Source organism: Hydra vulgaris, chromosome 09 (assembly GCF_038396675.1).
Source record: "Hydra vulgaris chromosome 09, alternate assembly HydraT2T_AEP".
In the NCBI taxonomy this organism is placed as follows: Eukaryota; Metazoa; Cnidaria; class Hydrozoa; order Anthoathecata; family Hydridae; genus Hydra; species Hydra vulgaris.
The window spans coordinates 8,502,816-8,521,957 of record NC_088928.1 but is presented as its reverse complement, the minus strand read 5'-3'; the positions used below and the strand labels follow the sequence as shown (position 1 = coordinate 8,521,957).

Below are 19,142 nucleotides of genomic sequence, written 5' to 3'. Positions count from 1 at the left end.
AACTGTATGGTAAAGATTAGTTAGTGTATAATATTCACTCATTGCTGCACATTGTAGATGATGCAAAAAAATATGGTCCTCTTGATAATTGTTCATCTTTTAAATACGAAAGTTACCTTGGTCAATTAAAAAAGTTAGTATGAAAGCCTCATTCACCTTGTGCGCAGATTGCCAAAAGAATATTTGAAAATCATGTTGTTATCAAACCTGCACATCGTAAGCATTCTAGTGGTAAGTTTAGTAAAATCCATATAGAGGGTCCAATAACAGTTTCACTACGTCATTGTCTGCAATATAAACAATATCACAAAAAAAACTATGTAATGTCAACTATTCATGGAGATAATTGCTTTGAAATCGGAGGCAAGATTGGCATTGTTAGAAATATCTTAAAGGACAATGATAATAACTATGTCCTTTTTGAGGACTTTTCTGTAAAACAATCTTTTTTTCAAGACCCTATAGATTCAGCTAGCTTATCTGTGTATATTGTTGAACCATCAAATGGCCCTATAAAGCAAGTCTCCCTATATGACATAAAAACAAAGTATGTTATTCTTCCTTATAAAAAAAAGTTTGTAATCATGCCTCAGTTACATTTTCAAAATTAAATGTTTACATTGAAATCACAGTTTAGTTTATATATTCATTTTTCAAGCTATTTTGCATAATAGCAGCAGTTTAAATACTTTTAAACAATTTAAACATCATGTTTACAAAGTTAAAGTTGTGAATTTATCAAATCTTTATAATAATTGTGTTTATTTAAATAATAAAGTTATTAAGTCTTTATTTTTTTAAAACTGTAACAGCAATGTTTTTCAATAATATTTGCTTGGTTTAGAGAAAATTTAATTTTTCACAAAATGAATTAGATGATCATTAGCTACAAATCTAATATGAATGTGTTAATTTTAAATTCTTCAGATTCAGCCATATTAATTTGTCAATTTTATTACTTCAAGAGCTTCTGAATTATAGATCTAATATGAATGTTTATTTTTTCAAACCATGAATATTACATTTTTAACTTATCAATTTAATGTATATTAATGCTTACAATCTATGCAGAAATTGCATGCATATTTGTTATGTATAATAGATAAGAAATAAATATATATTGTTTATTTTTTTGTTTAAACTGTTGTTCAATTGAACTTAGGAACAGTTTTTTTACTTACAGTACAAACAGATTATCATAAGTTCATGTCCACACTTTTGCATTGCCTCTTTTAATGTTACATCAGTTCTTAAAGCAACTAATTACATACAAATTATTTTATTATGACTCTATGATAATAGCCTTTATACAAAAGTAATTTAATTTGAAATATTATAAGATTTGGCTATTTACTTCATTGCAATTGTGTTAAAAAACATCATATAATCTATTTATGAATAAATAGTACCTAAGTTAATTTGTTAGCGAAGACAGTTTTATCTGTCTGCAGCACAATGTATGCTATTGTTTCGTTTGATAATGAAAAGAAGACATGCTTTATTCCCTTGAACTGGTTACTGAGCTCATTTGCCACTAACAATATAGGAAAATTGATTGAAGATAGAACAGTTTTTCAGTGTTATTGGCCACCATGGAAAAATACCACCAAGGTCACCAAAGCCATTAGAGATCGAACTGATTCGTGCACTGATTGGGTGCAGTATAAGTTGAGACTGTTGGGTTTAGCAGGTAAGTGTTTTATTATTGTTATACATAAACTGATATTTTAGCCATAGAATTAGTAGACTACTAATTGTAATTTAATAAACTAAAATATAAAAATATAAAATATAAACTTATAAAATATAAACTTATAGTTTTATTTTATTTGATCTGTTTATAATACTTAAGTTGTGCATTTTAAAATAGGATTTTGATTTATTTTATTAGAAAGTGAAAAAGAAGCTCGAGAAAAATCAAAGAGGGCTGAGGATTCTTCTAATATTGAAGATATTTCTGATAAAGACCCACGGCAGAGAAAACGGTACAAAGCGGTAGTATTTCTTACAATAACTGTAACTGTATTTCTTACAATAACTGTAATTAACTGTAGTATTTCTTACAATAAACCTGTAAGCTTATTTTAAATATAACTAGCAAAAAAAGATTATATTGTGAACAGATATGCAATATAAAAATTTTTGTAGTCCCAAGTTCTTGTCGGTAATGGTGGAGGTAGCTTGACACAATTTATCAAGCGAAACATGGCCTATTTAATGACACCTAAGCTAGCGCGATAGTGTAGCTTGACGGGCCAACGGAGCAAAATTAAATTTCAAGAACTGCCACACTTTCAGATTTTGTTTAGTAAGTATTAACTTCAAATTTGTATGCCCACATTTAACAGTAACATATAAATCTTGAATTTTTTAGATCATAACATTTATTTAGATCACAACATTTAGCCCTTGATAAATGATGTAATAATAATAAATTAATATGTATACCGCAGCATTAACATAATAGTTTTATGTGTATTTAGGAGCTGCTAAACAAAACTTTGCCACTAAGGACATAAACAAAGGAGATGCTAGAGAAGGAGCTTTCTACGTGGTCTGGAAATACACGGGACCGTGGAGAAGGGGGCCGAAAACCGAAAAGGAAGAACGCAACAGAAGCCAAATATGTAGTACAAGTGCCTGATGGTGCAGCTACAAATGTTGAACAGTGAACAATGTTTTGTGATCTAGCATCAGTTCAGAGCTTGCAAACTGTTTGCCATCGTCTAAGTTATGATTGACTGAAAATTGTGCACAATGTGATCTGTTTTTAAGCACTGTATACATTATACTGGTTTTTCCAGCCTGAAAATACATTTGCCTTTTAGCACACAGAATCTGATTTCAAATACTTTTATTTGTTTAGTTCAGTTAAACTCATTGAAAGTCTAGTCAACTAGTTGTTATTACTTATAAGCATTCATGTGTATTTCTTGGTATGCTTTCCATCAGTTATGACTTACAGTAATGCAGTATTGCAACTTGCATCATATGTGTACTATAGGACAGTAATGATGCATTTTTTGAAAGGTTGATGGTTTACGACTTGTATATTGTTTTTTTTTTTAAATAGACTCTTGCACATACTAAACTGCTTACCAGTTGTAGCAATTATTTTTGGCAGTGTTATTGTTTTCATCTTATCTGCCAGCAATATAGCTACAGAACTTAGTAAAGTGAAATAGTAATAATAATAATAAAAATAATGATAATAAAAAATAACGATAATAATAATGATAATCATAGTAATAATAATATTAATAAAAGTAATAATAATAATAATTATGATAATAATAATAATAATAATAACGATAACAACAACAATAATAAAAATAATAACAATAATAACAATAATAATAATCTCAATTGTGCTTTCTCTACGCGAAGTTTGTGCTTTTTCTACACGATATGTACTTTCGCTACAAATTTGTGCTTTCTCTACGCTTTTTTTTGTGCTTTTTCTACGCAATGTTTTTTTCTACCATTTTGTGCTTTCACTACATTTAACGTTTGTGCTATTTCTACCATTTTGTGCTTTTACTACAATTTTGTGCTTTCTCTACCTAATACTTACCGTTTTCGCTACCGGCTAAAGGCAATTATTATTTAATTATTTTGAAGAATTCTTAAAAGAAAATCGAAAACTTTTTTATTATTTGTTACAAGTTTTTTATAGTTTAATTTATTTGAATAAGTTTAATCACTTAAAATAAAAGTTATTTTCTTGGAATTTCAGCAAGATAAATGTTTTTGTATATTTATTTAATTGTTATAGATTCAGATGAATTTAATTATGATATTCTTAAAAGTTTTGCGTTAATTTTTAATAATATTTTGACTGCGTTATGATGTTTATTGCTATTTTATATATATTTTTGTTCGATTGTCCCTATTATAAATAACTTTTTTTCATGCAACTGACTTTAATTTAAATAACCCAAACACCCTTCAATAATAAATCTGGAGAAAATCTAATTGTTTCCATTCTAAAAAATTGTTAATGTTTATTGTTAATATTGCTTATCAATGTTAAGCAATAATAATAATAAAAAAAAAGTATTTATAATGTGTTTCTGATAATATCATAAACACATTATAAATATTATTTTTTGCTTATATTTAGCAGTTGGAGTTTAGAAAGAAAAAGTTTTAAAGTAAATCAGTTTATATCATGGACAAAATTGTGAAATCTTATGAAAAAATAAAGTTTCTAATATATATATATATATATATATGTATATTTATATATATATATATATATATATATATATATATATATATATATATATATATATATATATATATATATAAATACTAGGGTACACCACAGTTTCACATTTATTTTTCAAAGTATCAATTTTTCTAGTAGCTGCATAAAATATTGTTCCTTTTACTATAAAAATCGTTTTTTGTTATGAAAGTGTTTATGTAGCTCATCTCTAAGTTCTGCCGAATTTCATTTTAAGTTTCAGTTATATGAATAAATCCAAAACACAAAACTTCCATTACTTCTGCTCCGTTTTTTAATTTGTTCGGCATAATATTTACTAATGACGGCATATTTCTATTGTATTTCATGTAAACAAATAAAACACGCGACGCATTCTTGTTTATTTGAAAATAATGTAATTTAAACATAATCTACTGCAGCATGCAGCAGTGTTTTATCTATTTTAACTAATTTGTTGTATTTTGATTCGAATTACTCTTTTTTTTCTAAGTATTTTGCATAAGTAACAGCCGCTAAATCATAAAGCTTACGTACAAAAAGAAATGTAATTAAAATTAATTTAATTTAATTATATTAAATAACTTGAAATTTTACGATACCTAAAGATTTTTGATTTAAAATAAAATAACTTGTTATTTTCAAACAATACGGTTAGCTTAGATGTGTTTAAAGATAATTTAAAAAACAAGGATAATAAAAAAAACGAAGAAGCACGTATCATAACACTAATATATTTTTTTAGAAAGCAACTAAATTTATTAATTCTATAATTATATTCATCTTTCCATTCGTTTTTAAGAAATAAAGATGTTATACGTTTTATTATTTTTCTAGCAGTCATAAAATTTAATTCATTTTAACATTTTAACATGGCATCGCATACACAAAAAAGAAAAGAGAATTTGTCTGTAAAAAATAATTTGACTGAGTCAATTAAAAAGAAATACTCAAAAGTATTGAAATCGAAAAACGAAATATGGTTGGTTGGATATCCGTTGTCAGATATTAATACCAGTTCTCTGCCTACTACTAGAGATGTCTACAGATTTTTTAGGTTTATACTATTTAAAGATTTTTATAACTTAAATTTTTTATTTCTAAAAATAACTTTATTTTTTAATTTAAAAATAAACTTAAATTCATCTTCTGTTTTGCTTGTTAAGGTATCAATTAAAAATGATGAACAATTCGATTCAAGTGTTTCATAAATGAACAAAAGAATTAGGTACTAAAAGCAACATTTCAAAATTAAAATTAGCTGCAAAATTAACAATGAACACCGTTAAAGTTTTTTGGGATAAAGCTGATATTCCTTGCAAGCAGGAAAAGTATATTATTGAAAGTATTATTAAGTTACATGATAAATAGAGAAGTCTTGCAAAGTCTAAACATAAATGTTTTTCAAAAAAAGATTTACTTATTCAAGGCTTTAGAAAAATAATGGATAATTTTTTTGATATTAGTTCTCCGAATTGGAAAGAATATGTTAAAAAAACCAGATCAAATTTAAATGCAGAAGAAGATATTCTCTGGTTTTCAACATTCAAATGTCGAGTAAAAACCGGAAGACTAGGTGGAAAAGATAATTTGTTAAAATTGAGTGTCATAAGAAAAATAGAGAAGGAGGAAAAAGAAAAATTAAGATTTGATAAAGAAAAGAAAATTAAATGATAAGGAAATTGATTTCAGCGTTTGTAAAAGTGATAGTGACTCAACTGAAGAATCATTTTTTGCTGCGTCTAGAGGTTCTATGTACTCAGATTCTCAGAGCTCTTCTAAAATTGATTATGAAGTAAATAATTTTGAATCTTCTGCAGGTGTAATGGAAAATGTTGTATCAGATAATATCAATTTGATTTTGCCAAGAAACTTTGTTTGTCATCCAATGATAACAGCAACTGCTGATAGATCTAAACTATCAAACGCACAGCTTATGATGAATGTTTCAGCAATCCTGGTTCTAGGTTACTTTTTGATTGATATTTAAATCACTAATCAGTTTCATGAGTTTTTTATTAGTGTGATTAGTTGATAAGAAAAATTATGTTCTGTATTTTTTAGGTGGGGTTAAAGCTAATGATGTAGATATTTCACTAAACACAATTAGAAGAGCACGTAAGCAAAATAGACAAATTATGGCAAGAAATAAAATGGCAGAATTTAGAAAAAAAAGTTAGATTAGATTATTTAACTCTTCACTGGGATGGGAAACTTATGAAGCAAATATCTGGTAAAAAGTTTGACTATTTAACTGTTTTAGTAGGTGGTTTTCCAAACTGGAAGGAAGGTAAAATTTTATGTATTAAACCCATTCAGTCAGGCACAGGTCATTCTATATGTAAAGGAATCATAGAAGATTTAGAAAAATAGGACCTTAAAGATAATATTGTTGCCCAAGTTTTCGATACAACGGCTTGTAATACTGGAGTAAGAAACGGAGCGGCAAATCTTCTTGAAGAATGCAAATCTATAAAAACGCTTCTCTGGCTTGCTTGTCGTCATCATGTTTTAGAATTAATCCTAGGGTCGTTTTGGAAAGCTTTATTTCAAAAAGAGACATCATCTGATGGTAATATAGAGTTTAATAATTTTCAAAAAGAATGGCTTCACTCTAAAAACATTCCTCTTAAACTTTCAAATAGATCCCTTGATCTTGAAAACTCATTCTTAAAACAAAAAGCAAATAAAACTCGCATTTTCATAGAGAAAGTATTGCACTCAAAGCATCACCCAAGAGACGATTACAAAGAGGCTGTAGAACTAGCAATTTTTCTATTAGGTGGAGAAGAGCCCAAGAAATGGAAAACATGTGGTGCTCACCATCATGCAAGATGGATGGCGCATTTGCTTTATGCACCAAAGATGTTAATATTTAAAAAAGATTTACCCGAATCTGATTTAAAAAACCTGAAAATCTTTTTGACTTTTAGCTCAGCCATTTACATTAAAGCTTGGTTAGAAGCGTCAAAGGCTTGCGATGCACAAATTGATGATATAGAATTATTTAATGATCTAGAAGCACTTAAAGGTATACCAAACTTCGGTGTACCTGCTGAAAAAGCCTAATATGTTTTAAGCAGACACTCTTGGTATCTAACCGAGCAGGTGTCTGTATTAAGTATTTTTTCAAATAAACTTTCTCTAAATGATAAAGATAAAATTGCAAAAAAAAATGCTAGAATACGGAAAACCACTTGGTATCAATTGCGGTAAACCAACTCTTCCAGTGATTAGAAAAAATTCCGATATTTTATCTTATATTGGGAACAAGTCTTGGTTGATTTTTCATAATTTAAAAGATGATGGAAAATGGCCTAAAAATCCTTCTTCAGAATGGGACGACAATGCCTATTATTTGAAAATGAAGCTGTTTATTAAAACTCTAAAAGTGACTAATGACGCAGCCGAGAGAGGAATTAGGTTGTGTTCTGATTATTTCCAAATACTTACAAAGGTAAACCGTAAAATAAGTTAAGAAGAAATTATGAACAAAAATCTAAATAATCATACAAATCTACTTTTAGAACAAATTATAGATAAATAATATTTCTTATCTTTAGTACGAGGCTGTACGAAACGAAGTTTTTAACCTGGTTGAAAATCACAGAAAAGTTGTAGGCAATTTTAATAAGAAGCAATTATATGTTGATTTAGCTGAGTATAAATAATAACCACTTTTTCATTAGCTTTTCTGTTTTTAATTAGACCCCAAAAAAATTCCAAATAAAGTAACTCTTCTGTAATCCAGGCAATATATGATTTAAAAAGGGGTTATAAAAGCAGTTATCACTTGTATTGTGGTAAACCCCTACCCATATGGGGGAGGGGTATTGAAAGTGTCACCAAATATCACATGGAAAGGGTGGTTAGCTACAATGTGACGTGAAAAAAACCTTTTAATTACAATTCTTATTATAGCGGAATCAGTAAATTTTTAGCAAAAATTAACTTAGAGATATATCTTTTTTAACAATAATAGCATTGCGCATAAAAGAGGGGGCGGGGGAGGAATTGATAAACAAGTAACACAAAATTATACATGGGGAAGTCCAAAAAGATTCAAAAACGTGTTGCCTATTAAATTAACAGCCTCAAATAACAAATATTTCCTATAGATATAAAAATTTTAATCATTTTTCACTTTCCTACAAAATCGTTATTTTGACATATTTTAGACTAAAACTGAAAATAATCAAATCAAATTCGGCAGCACTCAATGATATTTTTTTCCAAATTTTTTTTTATAGTTTGTATTCATATATGAAAAAGATCACGTTTTTTAGCAGACATGTTAAGTTTTCAAAATTTTTTGTTTTTGGCCTACCCTAATATATATATATATATATATATATATATATATATATATATATATATATATATATATATATATATATATATATATATATATATATATATATATATATATATATATACATGCATTTATATACATATATATACATATATATATATATATATATATATATATATATATATATATATATATATATATATATATATATATATATATATATAATATATAACCAAAAAAAGTTTTTCATATTATATATACAGTTACAGAATATACACATTTAAAATAAAAACTGAATAGTTTTTATTTGGAATTAATTCGTTGAAATAGATATTGATATCTGTATAATATTTAGAGAGGATCTGAAGTTTCAGCCAAATAAAAGTTACGATATGCTTGCGAAAGAGATGAATCACAGCATTTTAAAAAGTTGTTCATTGATAATAAAATTGGTTTGATTCATTTTTATAATATGTTAATTATTTTATAACAAGCATAATATTTAGTATTTTATATTTTATATTTTACATATATGTTTATTTATCTTAACTTGTAAATATCTTAAGTGAGCAGATAAGTTATAATCCTAGTGTTATCTAAAAATATTTTAAAATGTGTCATAACGTGTCCTTTAACGCGTTATAACATGTCCTTATAACATGTGTTATAGCATGTCCTTTAATGTTTAAGGACATATTAGTTTTCTTTTCAAATACTTTACATATATTTTGAGATGTACTATATTAGGTTATGGGATTTTTACCAAAATAGATTTTGAAGCTAACGAAGTTTTGTTGGAATATAAAGGTGAAGTTATTTCTCGTGTGGAAGCAAAACTGCGTCACAAAAAGTATTTTATGGAAAAAAAAGGTTGTTTGATTTTTGATGTTGATTTTGGCTCTGAAAGAGTGAGGTATGTAATTTTTATGATAATATAATTTTTTTATAATGGTAATTGATGATAAATATTGAAAGGTTCCTTATAATAATCTCCTTAATATTTGTGTTAAACTTAATTAAGTTTTATGTGATAAATAATTAAACTATTGCTTTTAATAATTTGAAAAAATAATTTTATTTATTGAAGAAAACTCAAGTTCAAGAAGCTAAATTTTATTAAGTTACATTATGTTTAATAGGCTGTTGAAAAACAACTTTCATAAACTATTATTATTATGTTTTATTATTAATATTATTGTTATTGGGTGAGAATATTATCAACATTCGGTGTTTCTATGTCTATAATTCAAATGATTTTTGATATTATAATTTTATAATGAAATTTAGCATTGATGTCACTTTTTCATTGTCTTTTGGACGTTTTATTAACGATTTAGCTGAAAAGTTTTCAAACTGTAGGCCAAAATGTTGTTTGGTGGAAGGAAAGTATAGCCTTATGTTTTTTTCCAAATGTTTCATTCCTTTGAATACTGAGCTGCGATATGATAATGGAGACAAAATCAATCAAAAATGGAGAGATTCTGTAAATTTTTTGTAGTTTATGCATTTTTTGTTTGTTTTCATATATAGATTTAGTTTAAGATTATTAATTTTGTTGCTTAAGATTTTATTCATCCTAATCAAAAACTTATCTAATCTAGAGAGACTATTTAAAACCATTAACAGTTAATGACTTGAGAAATTCATTACTTGGAAAGGTTTACTCTATATACTTTTTCTATTTTAACAACCCAGTTGTTTTCATTTAGTAAATAATTATTTTAAGAGCGTAAAAGTTAATCATATTTATTTATTATTTTTTATTTCATTTCACTTTCAGCCTCTTAAACAACATTTGACAAAGGTGTCAGAGGTTTGTGTATTTGTGCATTTATTATAAATAAATTTTCTATATTTATATATTATTTTTTTTAAACGTTTTAAAATAAAATTGCTTTAAAGGTTTTGTTGTGTTCAAGTTCTAATCAGTTAGAGGTATTTTTATTGTTAGCTTTTTCAAATAATTTAAAATTTATTTGAAAACTATTATAAATAAAATTTAAATAAATCATATTTAGCATTTACTTTATATTTTTTCCCTCAAGTGCCTAGATATCAATAAAAACTGTTTTTTTGAAAGAAAAGAGTTGCAAAAAATTTTCAAGATTTATCCAAAATTCTGAGTTTTTTTAAAGTTTCAATTTTTTCAGATTTCCAAAAAGTTTTATGTGAATACTAATTTAAATATATATTAGTGCAATGTTTTTTTTTAACTTTTTTCAGTCTTATATAAAAAATATATTAATTATTTCATAGAAATTAGGAAAGCCATTAGCTTAAAGCTAAATTAAGAAAAAAATAAAGAAAAATAAATTTTGTGTGTGTGTATATACACACACACACAAAATATATGTGTGTATATGTAAATGTATATACACACATATATGTATGTATATACATTTCAGTTAGTTAAAATTTTTCAGCTTTCTTTAAAAGTAATTAATCAGAAATTTTTGGGTTTTATTTATAAAAGTTTTAAAAAAACATAAACTTATTTTTATAAAATATGATCATATGAATCAAATGCATCCCAATGAAAACACTATGAAACGGGAGGAAACAGCAAAAGTATTGGTATGTTATAATTGCTGTATTTTTCTATCAAATATTTTATCCAATAAAATTATATTGCTCGGTAAAATTAATTAATTAAATATATCTTCAATTTGTTTGTCCAGTCTTGCAAAAAAGAATTAAAGTATGATGCTAATATTTCTTTACCTGACACTCTTCTTGAAAAGTAAATTTAAAAAAATAAATTTTTTTGAAATAGTTTAATAATTTTCTGATTTTCTAATTAATAATAGTGATATTCTTTAGAGCCTCAAAAGATAGAATTGATGAGGTAATTTTTATAATTTGTGTTTGTAATAATACATATACACAGTGTTGTCAAAAATATTAGAATCAACAACGTAAAAAGCATAAAAAAATGACTTAGTGAAAAATAATTTGTAAATTCTTTATAATTTTTAAATCAAACACTTCATTAATACACAATTTAGTTTAACAAATTTTTCAACATATTTTAGTGGTTGTTTTTTAAATTTTAGACACATTTTCTAAATTTTAGGGTCATAAACATTTTTATTTCCCAAATTATAATTAAAGCAAAATCAATGAGATTTTGCAAGTTTGTTAATGTCGTGAAGCTCTCTGAATGTTAACTATTTTTAAACTTTAGATTGAATTCAAATCTGATGAACTTCTAGGCCACAGAAGATTGAAGATTTTTTATCAGGGTTATTGTTAAGTAGATCATATGACAAATGTTCTAGATAACTAATGCAGCAAACAGTTTAAATTAGGAACTCTATTTTTTAAAGTTCTAGGTTGCATATAAGAAAAAATAAATAAAATTGAGTAAAATTGTTGTTGCACAGAAGAATGAATGCGATAAAATAATGTGATTCAACTTGGTTTGCTCCAAACTGGAATTTTAAGGAACGTTAGACCATAAAAAATTTTGAGGAATGTTAAGCCAAAACAAATGCTGTTTGTCTATACTGTGTTCTACTAATGGCAGGCCAATAAATATCCTCCTAAAGAGATTTGTGTTTTTATTTGGCAGTGGCTACTTGCTTGGTCACATAAATAAACCTGATCGATTAGATAGAACTGTTTTTCTTGCGCTAAGCCAATCAAAATAATATGACAGATGCTATTGTGATCAACTTCTAAAATCTGAGGATTTTAGGGCAAGTTTCAGCTACATAAAGTTTTTTGGATAGTGTAAACTTACTAACTGTAAACTACTATTTTAACAGTCTTAAAATAAAATTGAAGTAAAATTTTATTAAGACTGGCTCTAACTTTTGCTTTAATTAAGGCAGTGGCATTGGTCTTGAAGTTGTACCTGTACTATGTATCATAGAATATTTGTCATCTGTTTAAAGTGTCTTAATGGTACTTTTCTCCAATCATTTAAAACTTACTAGTAAAGATAAAATATATAAAAATAGCTACCAAATTATTATTTATGTGTATTTTTAAAAATAATTAAAATTATGCAAACTTGCCCTAAAGTTAAAAAACTTTTAATAAAATAGTTAATATTTTATGTTTCGTTGTACAAATGTAACTAGTAATATAACATAAATTTTTTTTTTTTTATTACACTTTTAAAAAAAACCCTGACACCCATGCTTTAAACTGAAAATGCAGAAAAATTTTCTAAGGGTTCTAATATTTTTCACACCACTGTATATGTATGTGTATTTGTATATATATATATATATATATATATATATATATATATATATACATATATATATATATATATATATATATATATATATATATATATATATATATATATATATATATATATACACACACAGTGGGCCTGAGCATGCTCAAAAAACAATTTTTGTACCCAATTTTTTCACATAGTAGGTCTAAAAGGTGTTACTTTTTTCAACTCAAATCTGTTAAAATTAAAATGTTTGAACGGGGGTTTTTAAAAAAAAAAGGTATTTTCCTTTTTATGAATTTTTTGATAAAAAAAACAATAACAACAAAAAAAAACAAGTTTACATACCTTATATAAAAGTAAACATTCATTTCAAATACAAGGAATCCTTACTTAATATACTTTATACAACATATATGTAGTATTTTATTGGTACTATACATTGCAGTAAGAATATTATTATGATATCATTAAAAATAATTAATACACTTATTACTAAAACTGTTCTATACATCATGCTGTCTATACCAACATTCATATAAAGTTATGTAATCTAACAAACCAAGTAAACTTTCATCTAGTCTTATGCCATTATTTTTAAATTTATTTATTACTTTTTAATAGGACACAAACAAAATAATATTTTAAAAAATGAAACCAAAAGAAAACAATGATTTCATAAAACTAGTGTGTCTTCTGTGTCTTTCTAAAGAAAAGAAGCCCACAATTTAGGCTTATCAAACCAAGAGAGTATTGCAAAATGAGTATAGATTATGAAAGTATCATAAAAATCATTGCTGGAAAGAATATAATTTTGGAAATAATAATCTGCCTGAAAAATTATGTCCTGCATTCAGAAGAAAACTCATTGGACTAGAGGAAAAAGATCCCTGATACAAACCATTTAGTTTTCTACCAAAATACGAAAGTAAGTAATATAAAAGTTTAAAAAATTAATGTATTTAATCTCAGATAACTTATACCTTACTGTAACCTAGTAAAACACAGTATAGTAGTTATAAAAATTTATCTTTAGACTTGAACACAAGAGTTATGAGAGGAGCCAGATGCAAATGCTTTATATGTAAAAAAGGTCGCGAAACTATTAATAAGAAAGAAAATAAGACTCACTTAGTGCCAAGTTTCATGCAAGTTAAGAAAGAACTAGAAATAAATTTGAAAAGAGACCACCAGAAAGTCAGGCCGATCTGAATGTTCTGCTTTAAAGAAACAGGAAAAGATTTGCGTCATCCATGCAATAAAACACAGAGAAAGAAAAATTTGTCCAATTTATTACAGGCTGCTTCACCTAAAACTAAAGGTGTAATAATTTCATAATTATATTAATTATAACTTTATTATTTTTTTATATATATTACTTAAAAAAAAAAAAATTTTAATTTATTTTAATAGAAAACTAAAATATTGTCATATATTTTGTAAAATTTTTTTTAGAAAGAGTTGTACCCACTACTCTAAAACATATGGCTGGTAAAAGTGACAATAAAATCAAGCTAAAAACTTATTGCCGGAATAAATGTCTGGTTTATTTAACCAATACTGAAATTAAGAAGCCACACTTTGGTTTAGAAAAATTGAAAATGCAGCAAAATAAAATTCATGTTAGGCAAGAATTTAATATATAGTTTTTATTTTATGATTTGTAAACCTATAAATTATATTTAAAGTTATAGCAAATCAAATAACTCAAAAATTATTTTTAGCGACAACAAAATGTTAGAGATTGCTAAGTTTCTTAGGTACGAGACCGGAGATAGAAATTCTGTTGCAAGCAACTACAGAGCTACAAGAGTTACAGAAAACTCATTACTAGTTCCTTTATTCAGTTCTGAACTTTTAAATGTTTTCACAAAAGATAAAGTCGGAAATTCACATGAGGCAGTCTAATGTTTTATGAATGGTTATACATTGATTATTAATTTTATTGATTTAATCAAACACAAATTTTATAGTTTATTGAACAAGAGGTTCCTGGGGTAATTTGCAATGATGTCGAGAAACTGATATCTATGGTAATGAACCACAGGAAACTACTACCAAATGAGATTGATATTAAAGTGGGAATAGATGGTGCACAAGGCTTTTTAAAGTGTACTGCCTCTATAACATACAAGCCTGATGAAAGAGATCAGGAAACTCCTCAAAAGAGAATAAAATATTCAAAAGGCTATGAAAAAAAAGAATTTAAAAATTCCAGTGTTTTTAAAACCCTTATTCTAGCAATTGTACCTCACATTGATGAAAGTTATGTAAACTTAAGAATGCTTATTGAAAAGCTTAATATAGGATCTTTAGACTACTCATTGTCAGAAGATATTAAAGTTTAACTATAAATGGTTGGAAAGCAATGTGCATCTTCTAAACACCCGTGTACATTCTGCGAAACTGAGATACCTTTGTTGCCTAAAGCTAAGGAAAACACAATCAGTTCTTTGCATCAATGGCACCAAAAATGGTTAGAAAATGGTTCTAAACTTAGTCAGGCCAAAAAATTTCAAAATAGCATTCATCCACCTCTTGTTACAAGAGATCCTGAGAAAAAAATTGTTGAGATAAAAAAACATTCCTGGACTATATATTCTACTTGGTATTGTTGACAAAATTATTTCCGAAATTAAAAAAAATATGTTTAAGAACAAAGAAGATGGTTTTAACTTCATGTCAGCCTATCTTAAGTCCATTAATCTTGGCAGAGTATCGTATCAAGGACAACACAGACTTGAAGGAAATGCTTCGAATATATTTTTTTTAAAAATTGATATTTTAAATAGATTTTTTTGTACACATGGTCTTGGTATTCATGGGGCCAAATATATAAAGGCGCTATTATCTTTCAAAAAGGTTATAGAAGGATGTTTTGGGAAAACATTGTGAAAAACTTACAAAAACGACATCAAAAAATTCTCAGATGACTACAGAAACTTAAGAGCCAGTGTAACAGTTAAAGTTCATATTGTTGAGCAACATATTGTAGAGTTTATTGACCTTAAAGGGGGCACATTTGGTAAGTGTTTTTTTACAGGAAATATCTATAAGATAGTATTGAATATTTAGTTAAATATGGACTATATTTTTGCGAAAAATTTATTTTATATTAAAACAAATTTAAAAAATCTTTAAATTATATTATATAAAAAAATATTTAGGCCTTGGTTATTGGACTGAGCAGGCCTTGGAAGCAGTACACCAGGATTTCAAGCAATTTTGGAACCGAAGAAAAATCGGGCAGTATCATCCAAATTATTCCAAAATATTAAAGAATGCTGTTGCAGCATACAATATTGCGCACTTTTAAAGTATATATTAGAGTTATTTATTTAAATTATTTTTAATAAGTACTCAATAAGTCTATTTTGTGTTGTGGATATCGAAGCTTTTTAAATGAATAAACTTAATAAAAACATAAATAAGATGTATATTTTTTTTTAAATAGTCGACAGCTCTGCAGACTTGATGTAATGTAAAAAACATTGTTATATATCTGTAATATTATGCACAAATATTCACTAACGACATTTCATATTTGAGATTTTTCATTTATTATCAATTTATGAACAATACTGTTATAGAATTACTAGCTTTAATTATAAATTAATGTTTTTTATTATTGATATTTAAATTCTTCTATAATATCTAAACATTTATGAAATATTAAAGACAGCATAGATAGCAATTCATGTAAATTCTTAAATTCAAAGAAATTCTTAAAAAAGGAAAATACCTTTTTTTTTCAAAAACCCCCGTTCAAACATTTTAATTGTAACAGATTTGAGTTGAGAAAAGTAACACCTTTCAGATCTACTATGTGAAAAAATTGGGTACAAAATTTTTTTTTGAGCACGCTCAGGCCCACTGTGTAGGGTAAAGTGAGGTTAACTGGGTACAGGTGTTAACTGGGCCACTGGCTGTTCATACTTCTGCAGTTTGAATACACCGCTTTTATTGATGTTTCCCAAACGATCCACTAGGTGGCACTACTTGCTGCTGATTTTGAATGCAAATGGCAGCCATTTTAAAATTTTATTAAGCATTTGTTGCTCTTGGAAGTCAAATGTATTGTTTTACTGCAGCGTTAGAAAGTTGATAGAATCTGTGTTTATCAAGTTTTGTGAGTTTTAATAACTGATTTCTGAACTTTAATATAGTGCCTATTTGAATAATTATCACAAATTACGCAAATACCTAAAATACTGGTAAGTTTTTGTAAAAATATGAATTTTGATATAGTGGGGTTAAGTGGGCCGGCTATTCATGTGGTTATATGGGACGGCCCACTTAACTCCACGAATGAAAAATTAATTTAATATAATCATTTAATTAACATTTATATCAACTAATTATGTTTTTTTTTTATTCCAGTTTATAAATAAATTAAATTAAAATGCCCCGTCAACGTCAACGTACCACAACGCACAGATCGTATTCCATTGATGCTTTAAAAACGGCAACTGAAAAAATTATAAAAGGAGAACTATCGATAAGAAAAGCAGCGGCCAGTCATCAGATACCAAAAAATACATTAGCCAGTATGTGCTCAAAGTTAAAAATACACCTGATGGAGTTAAGGTTAATTTTCGACCATCAAATGAACATTTACTCGTTTTCAACTCAAGTGAAGAATTGCTATTGAAAAAATATATTCAAGATGCAGTCAACATGCACCATGGACTTTCATTTACCCAAGTTCGTCGCTTAGCTTTTGAGTTTGCCATAGCAAATAACAAAAACGTGAAATGTAATTGGACAGAAGAAAAAATGGCTGGAATAGAATGGCTGCATTCATTTATGAGACGACAGAGTTTGGCGCTAAGAACCCCCGAACAAACTAGTCTTAGCCGTTGCACTAGTTTCAATAAAACTAATGTTGGAGCATTTTTTTCAAATTTAGAAGGTGTTATTAACCAATTTAATCTACAAGCACAAGACATTTTTAACTTAAATGAGACTGGTCTCACAAGTGTACATAAACCAGTAAAAGTTTTGGCTTCAAAGGGGCAAAAGCAAGTTGGCCAGGCAACATCAGCTGAACAAGGTGTCTTGGTTACAGCATGTTGTATTGTTGGAGCTACAGGAACTGCAATACCTCCATATTTGCTGTTTCCCAGAGTGTTTTTTAAGGAACACATGATTAAAGGCGCACCTGTTGGAACAAAAGGTGCAGCAATAAAATCTGGATGGATGATTTCAGATATTTTTATTGATGTCCTCAAACATTTTGTCGATCACGTAAGACCTACAACAGACAGTCCAAAGTTGATATTATTAGACAACCACGAGAGCCACTTAAGTATTGCTGCGTTGAATTATGCAAAGACTAATGGCATAATGTTGCTGACCTTCCCTCCGCACTGCAGCCATAAGTTGCAGCCTCTGGATGTGAGCGTATTCGGTCCCTTAAAAAAACACTACACCAGAGCCTGCAATGATTGGATGACAAACCATCCTGCGACTCTAATCACAATTTATGACATAGGAGAATTACTGGGGACTGCTTTTCCGTTAGCATTTACGCCAAGGAATATTTCCCAAGGGTTCAAAGCAGCAGGAATCTATCCATTTGATTCCCAAATATTTACAGAGGAAGATTTTTTAGCTGCAACAGTTACAGATAGACCAGATCCAACTGTTTCAGATACAACCATTGAATCGACAACATTACCCTCAACATCAGTATCAACCATTATAGAAATACCAACCTCACTAACTGACTGTCAACTTATTTCTCCGGAACAAATACGACCATTCCCTAGCCGGAATGCGTAAAAATAACAGAAAACCAAAGCAGAAAGGAAAGTCTGCTGTTTTAACGGATACTCCAGTCAAACGGCAATTGGAAGAAGCTGCACAAATGCGTGCAAATAAATCTAAGCCTAAGTCCATTGCCCCAAGAAAAGAAAAGTGTAAAATACTAAAAGAGTCCAGTGATGAAGGATCATCAGAAGTAGAGTATGCCGATTCTTTATTGGATATTTCAGAATTATCTTCTGGAGAAGATACGGATGATTTTAACCAGCCCATAACCGTCGATGATTTCGTGCTTGCTATGGTGCACGGAGCTAAGAAAAAGTCTAGCAGGCACTATATTGCCAAAATAATTTCGAAAACGCAAGATGGTTTTAGCGTTAAGTGGCTGAAAAATCAAAATAGGACAACAAAATTTTATATTACAGATGAAAAGCTGACCTTCGTTCCTGCATCTGATATTGTTCGAAAATTGCCAACTCCTCTATTTCACGGAGAAACGGGACGATTCGCCAATTTATATTCCTTTCAATTCGATTTTTCCAATTATTCCATTGTTATGTAAACATAGTGTTTTATTAATGTTTAATAGTAGAAATATTCATACAATTTTTTCACATCGAAGGTGTATTTTTTCACTAATTTGT

The 19,142-nt window shown here is 27.5% G+C and overlaps 1 long non-coding RNA gene across 1 annotated transcript; it reads left to right on the top strand.

The window, feature by feature from the left end:
- Positions 1–9,989: 9,989 nt before the first annotated feature.
- Positions 9,990–10,476, top strand: LOC136085000 (uncharacterized). The gene is made up of 4 exons (XR_010640989.1): positions 9,990–10,023; positions 10,142–10,198; positions 10,321–10,353; positions 10,443–10,476. It is a non-coding gene; the product is annotated as an uncharacterized LOC136085000 (long non-coding RNA).
- Positions 10,477–19,142: the final 8,666 nt, after the last annotated feature.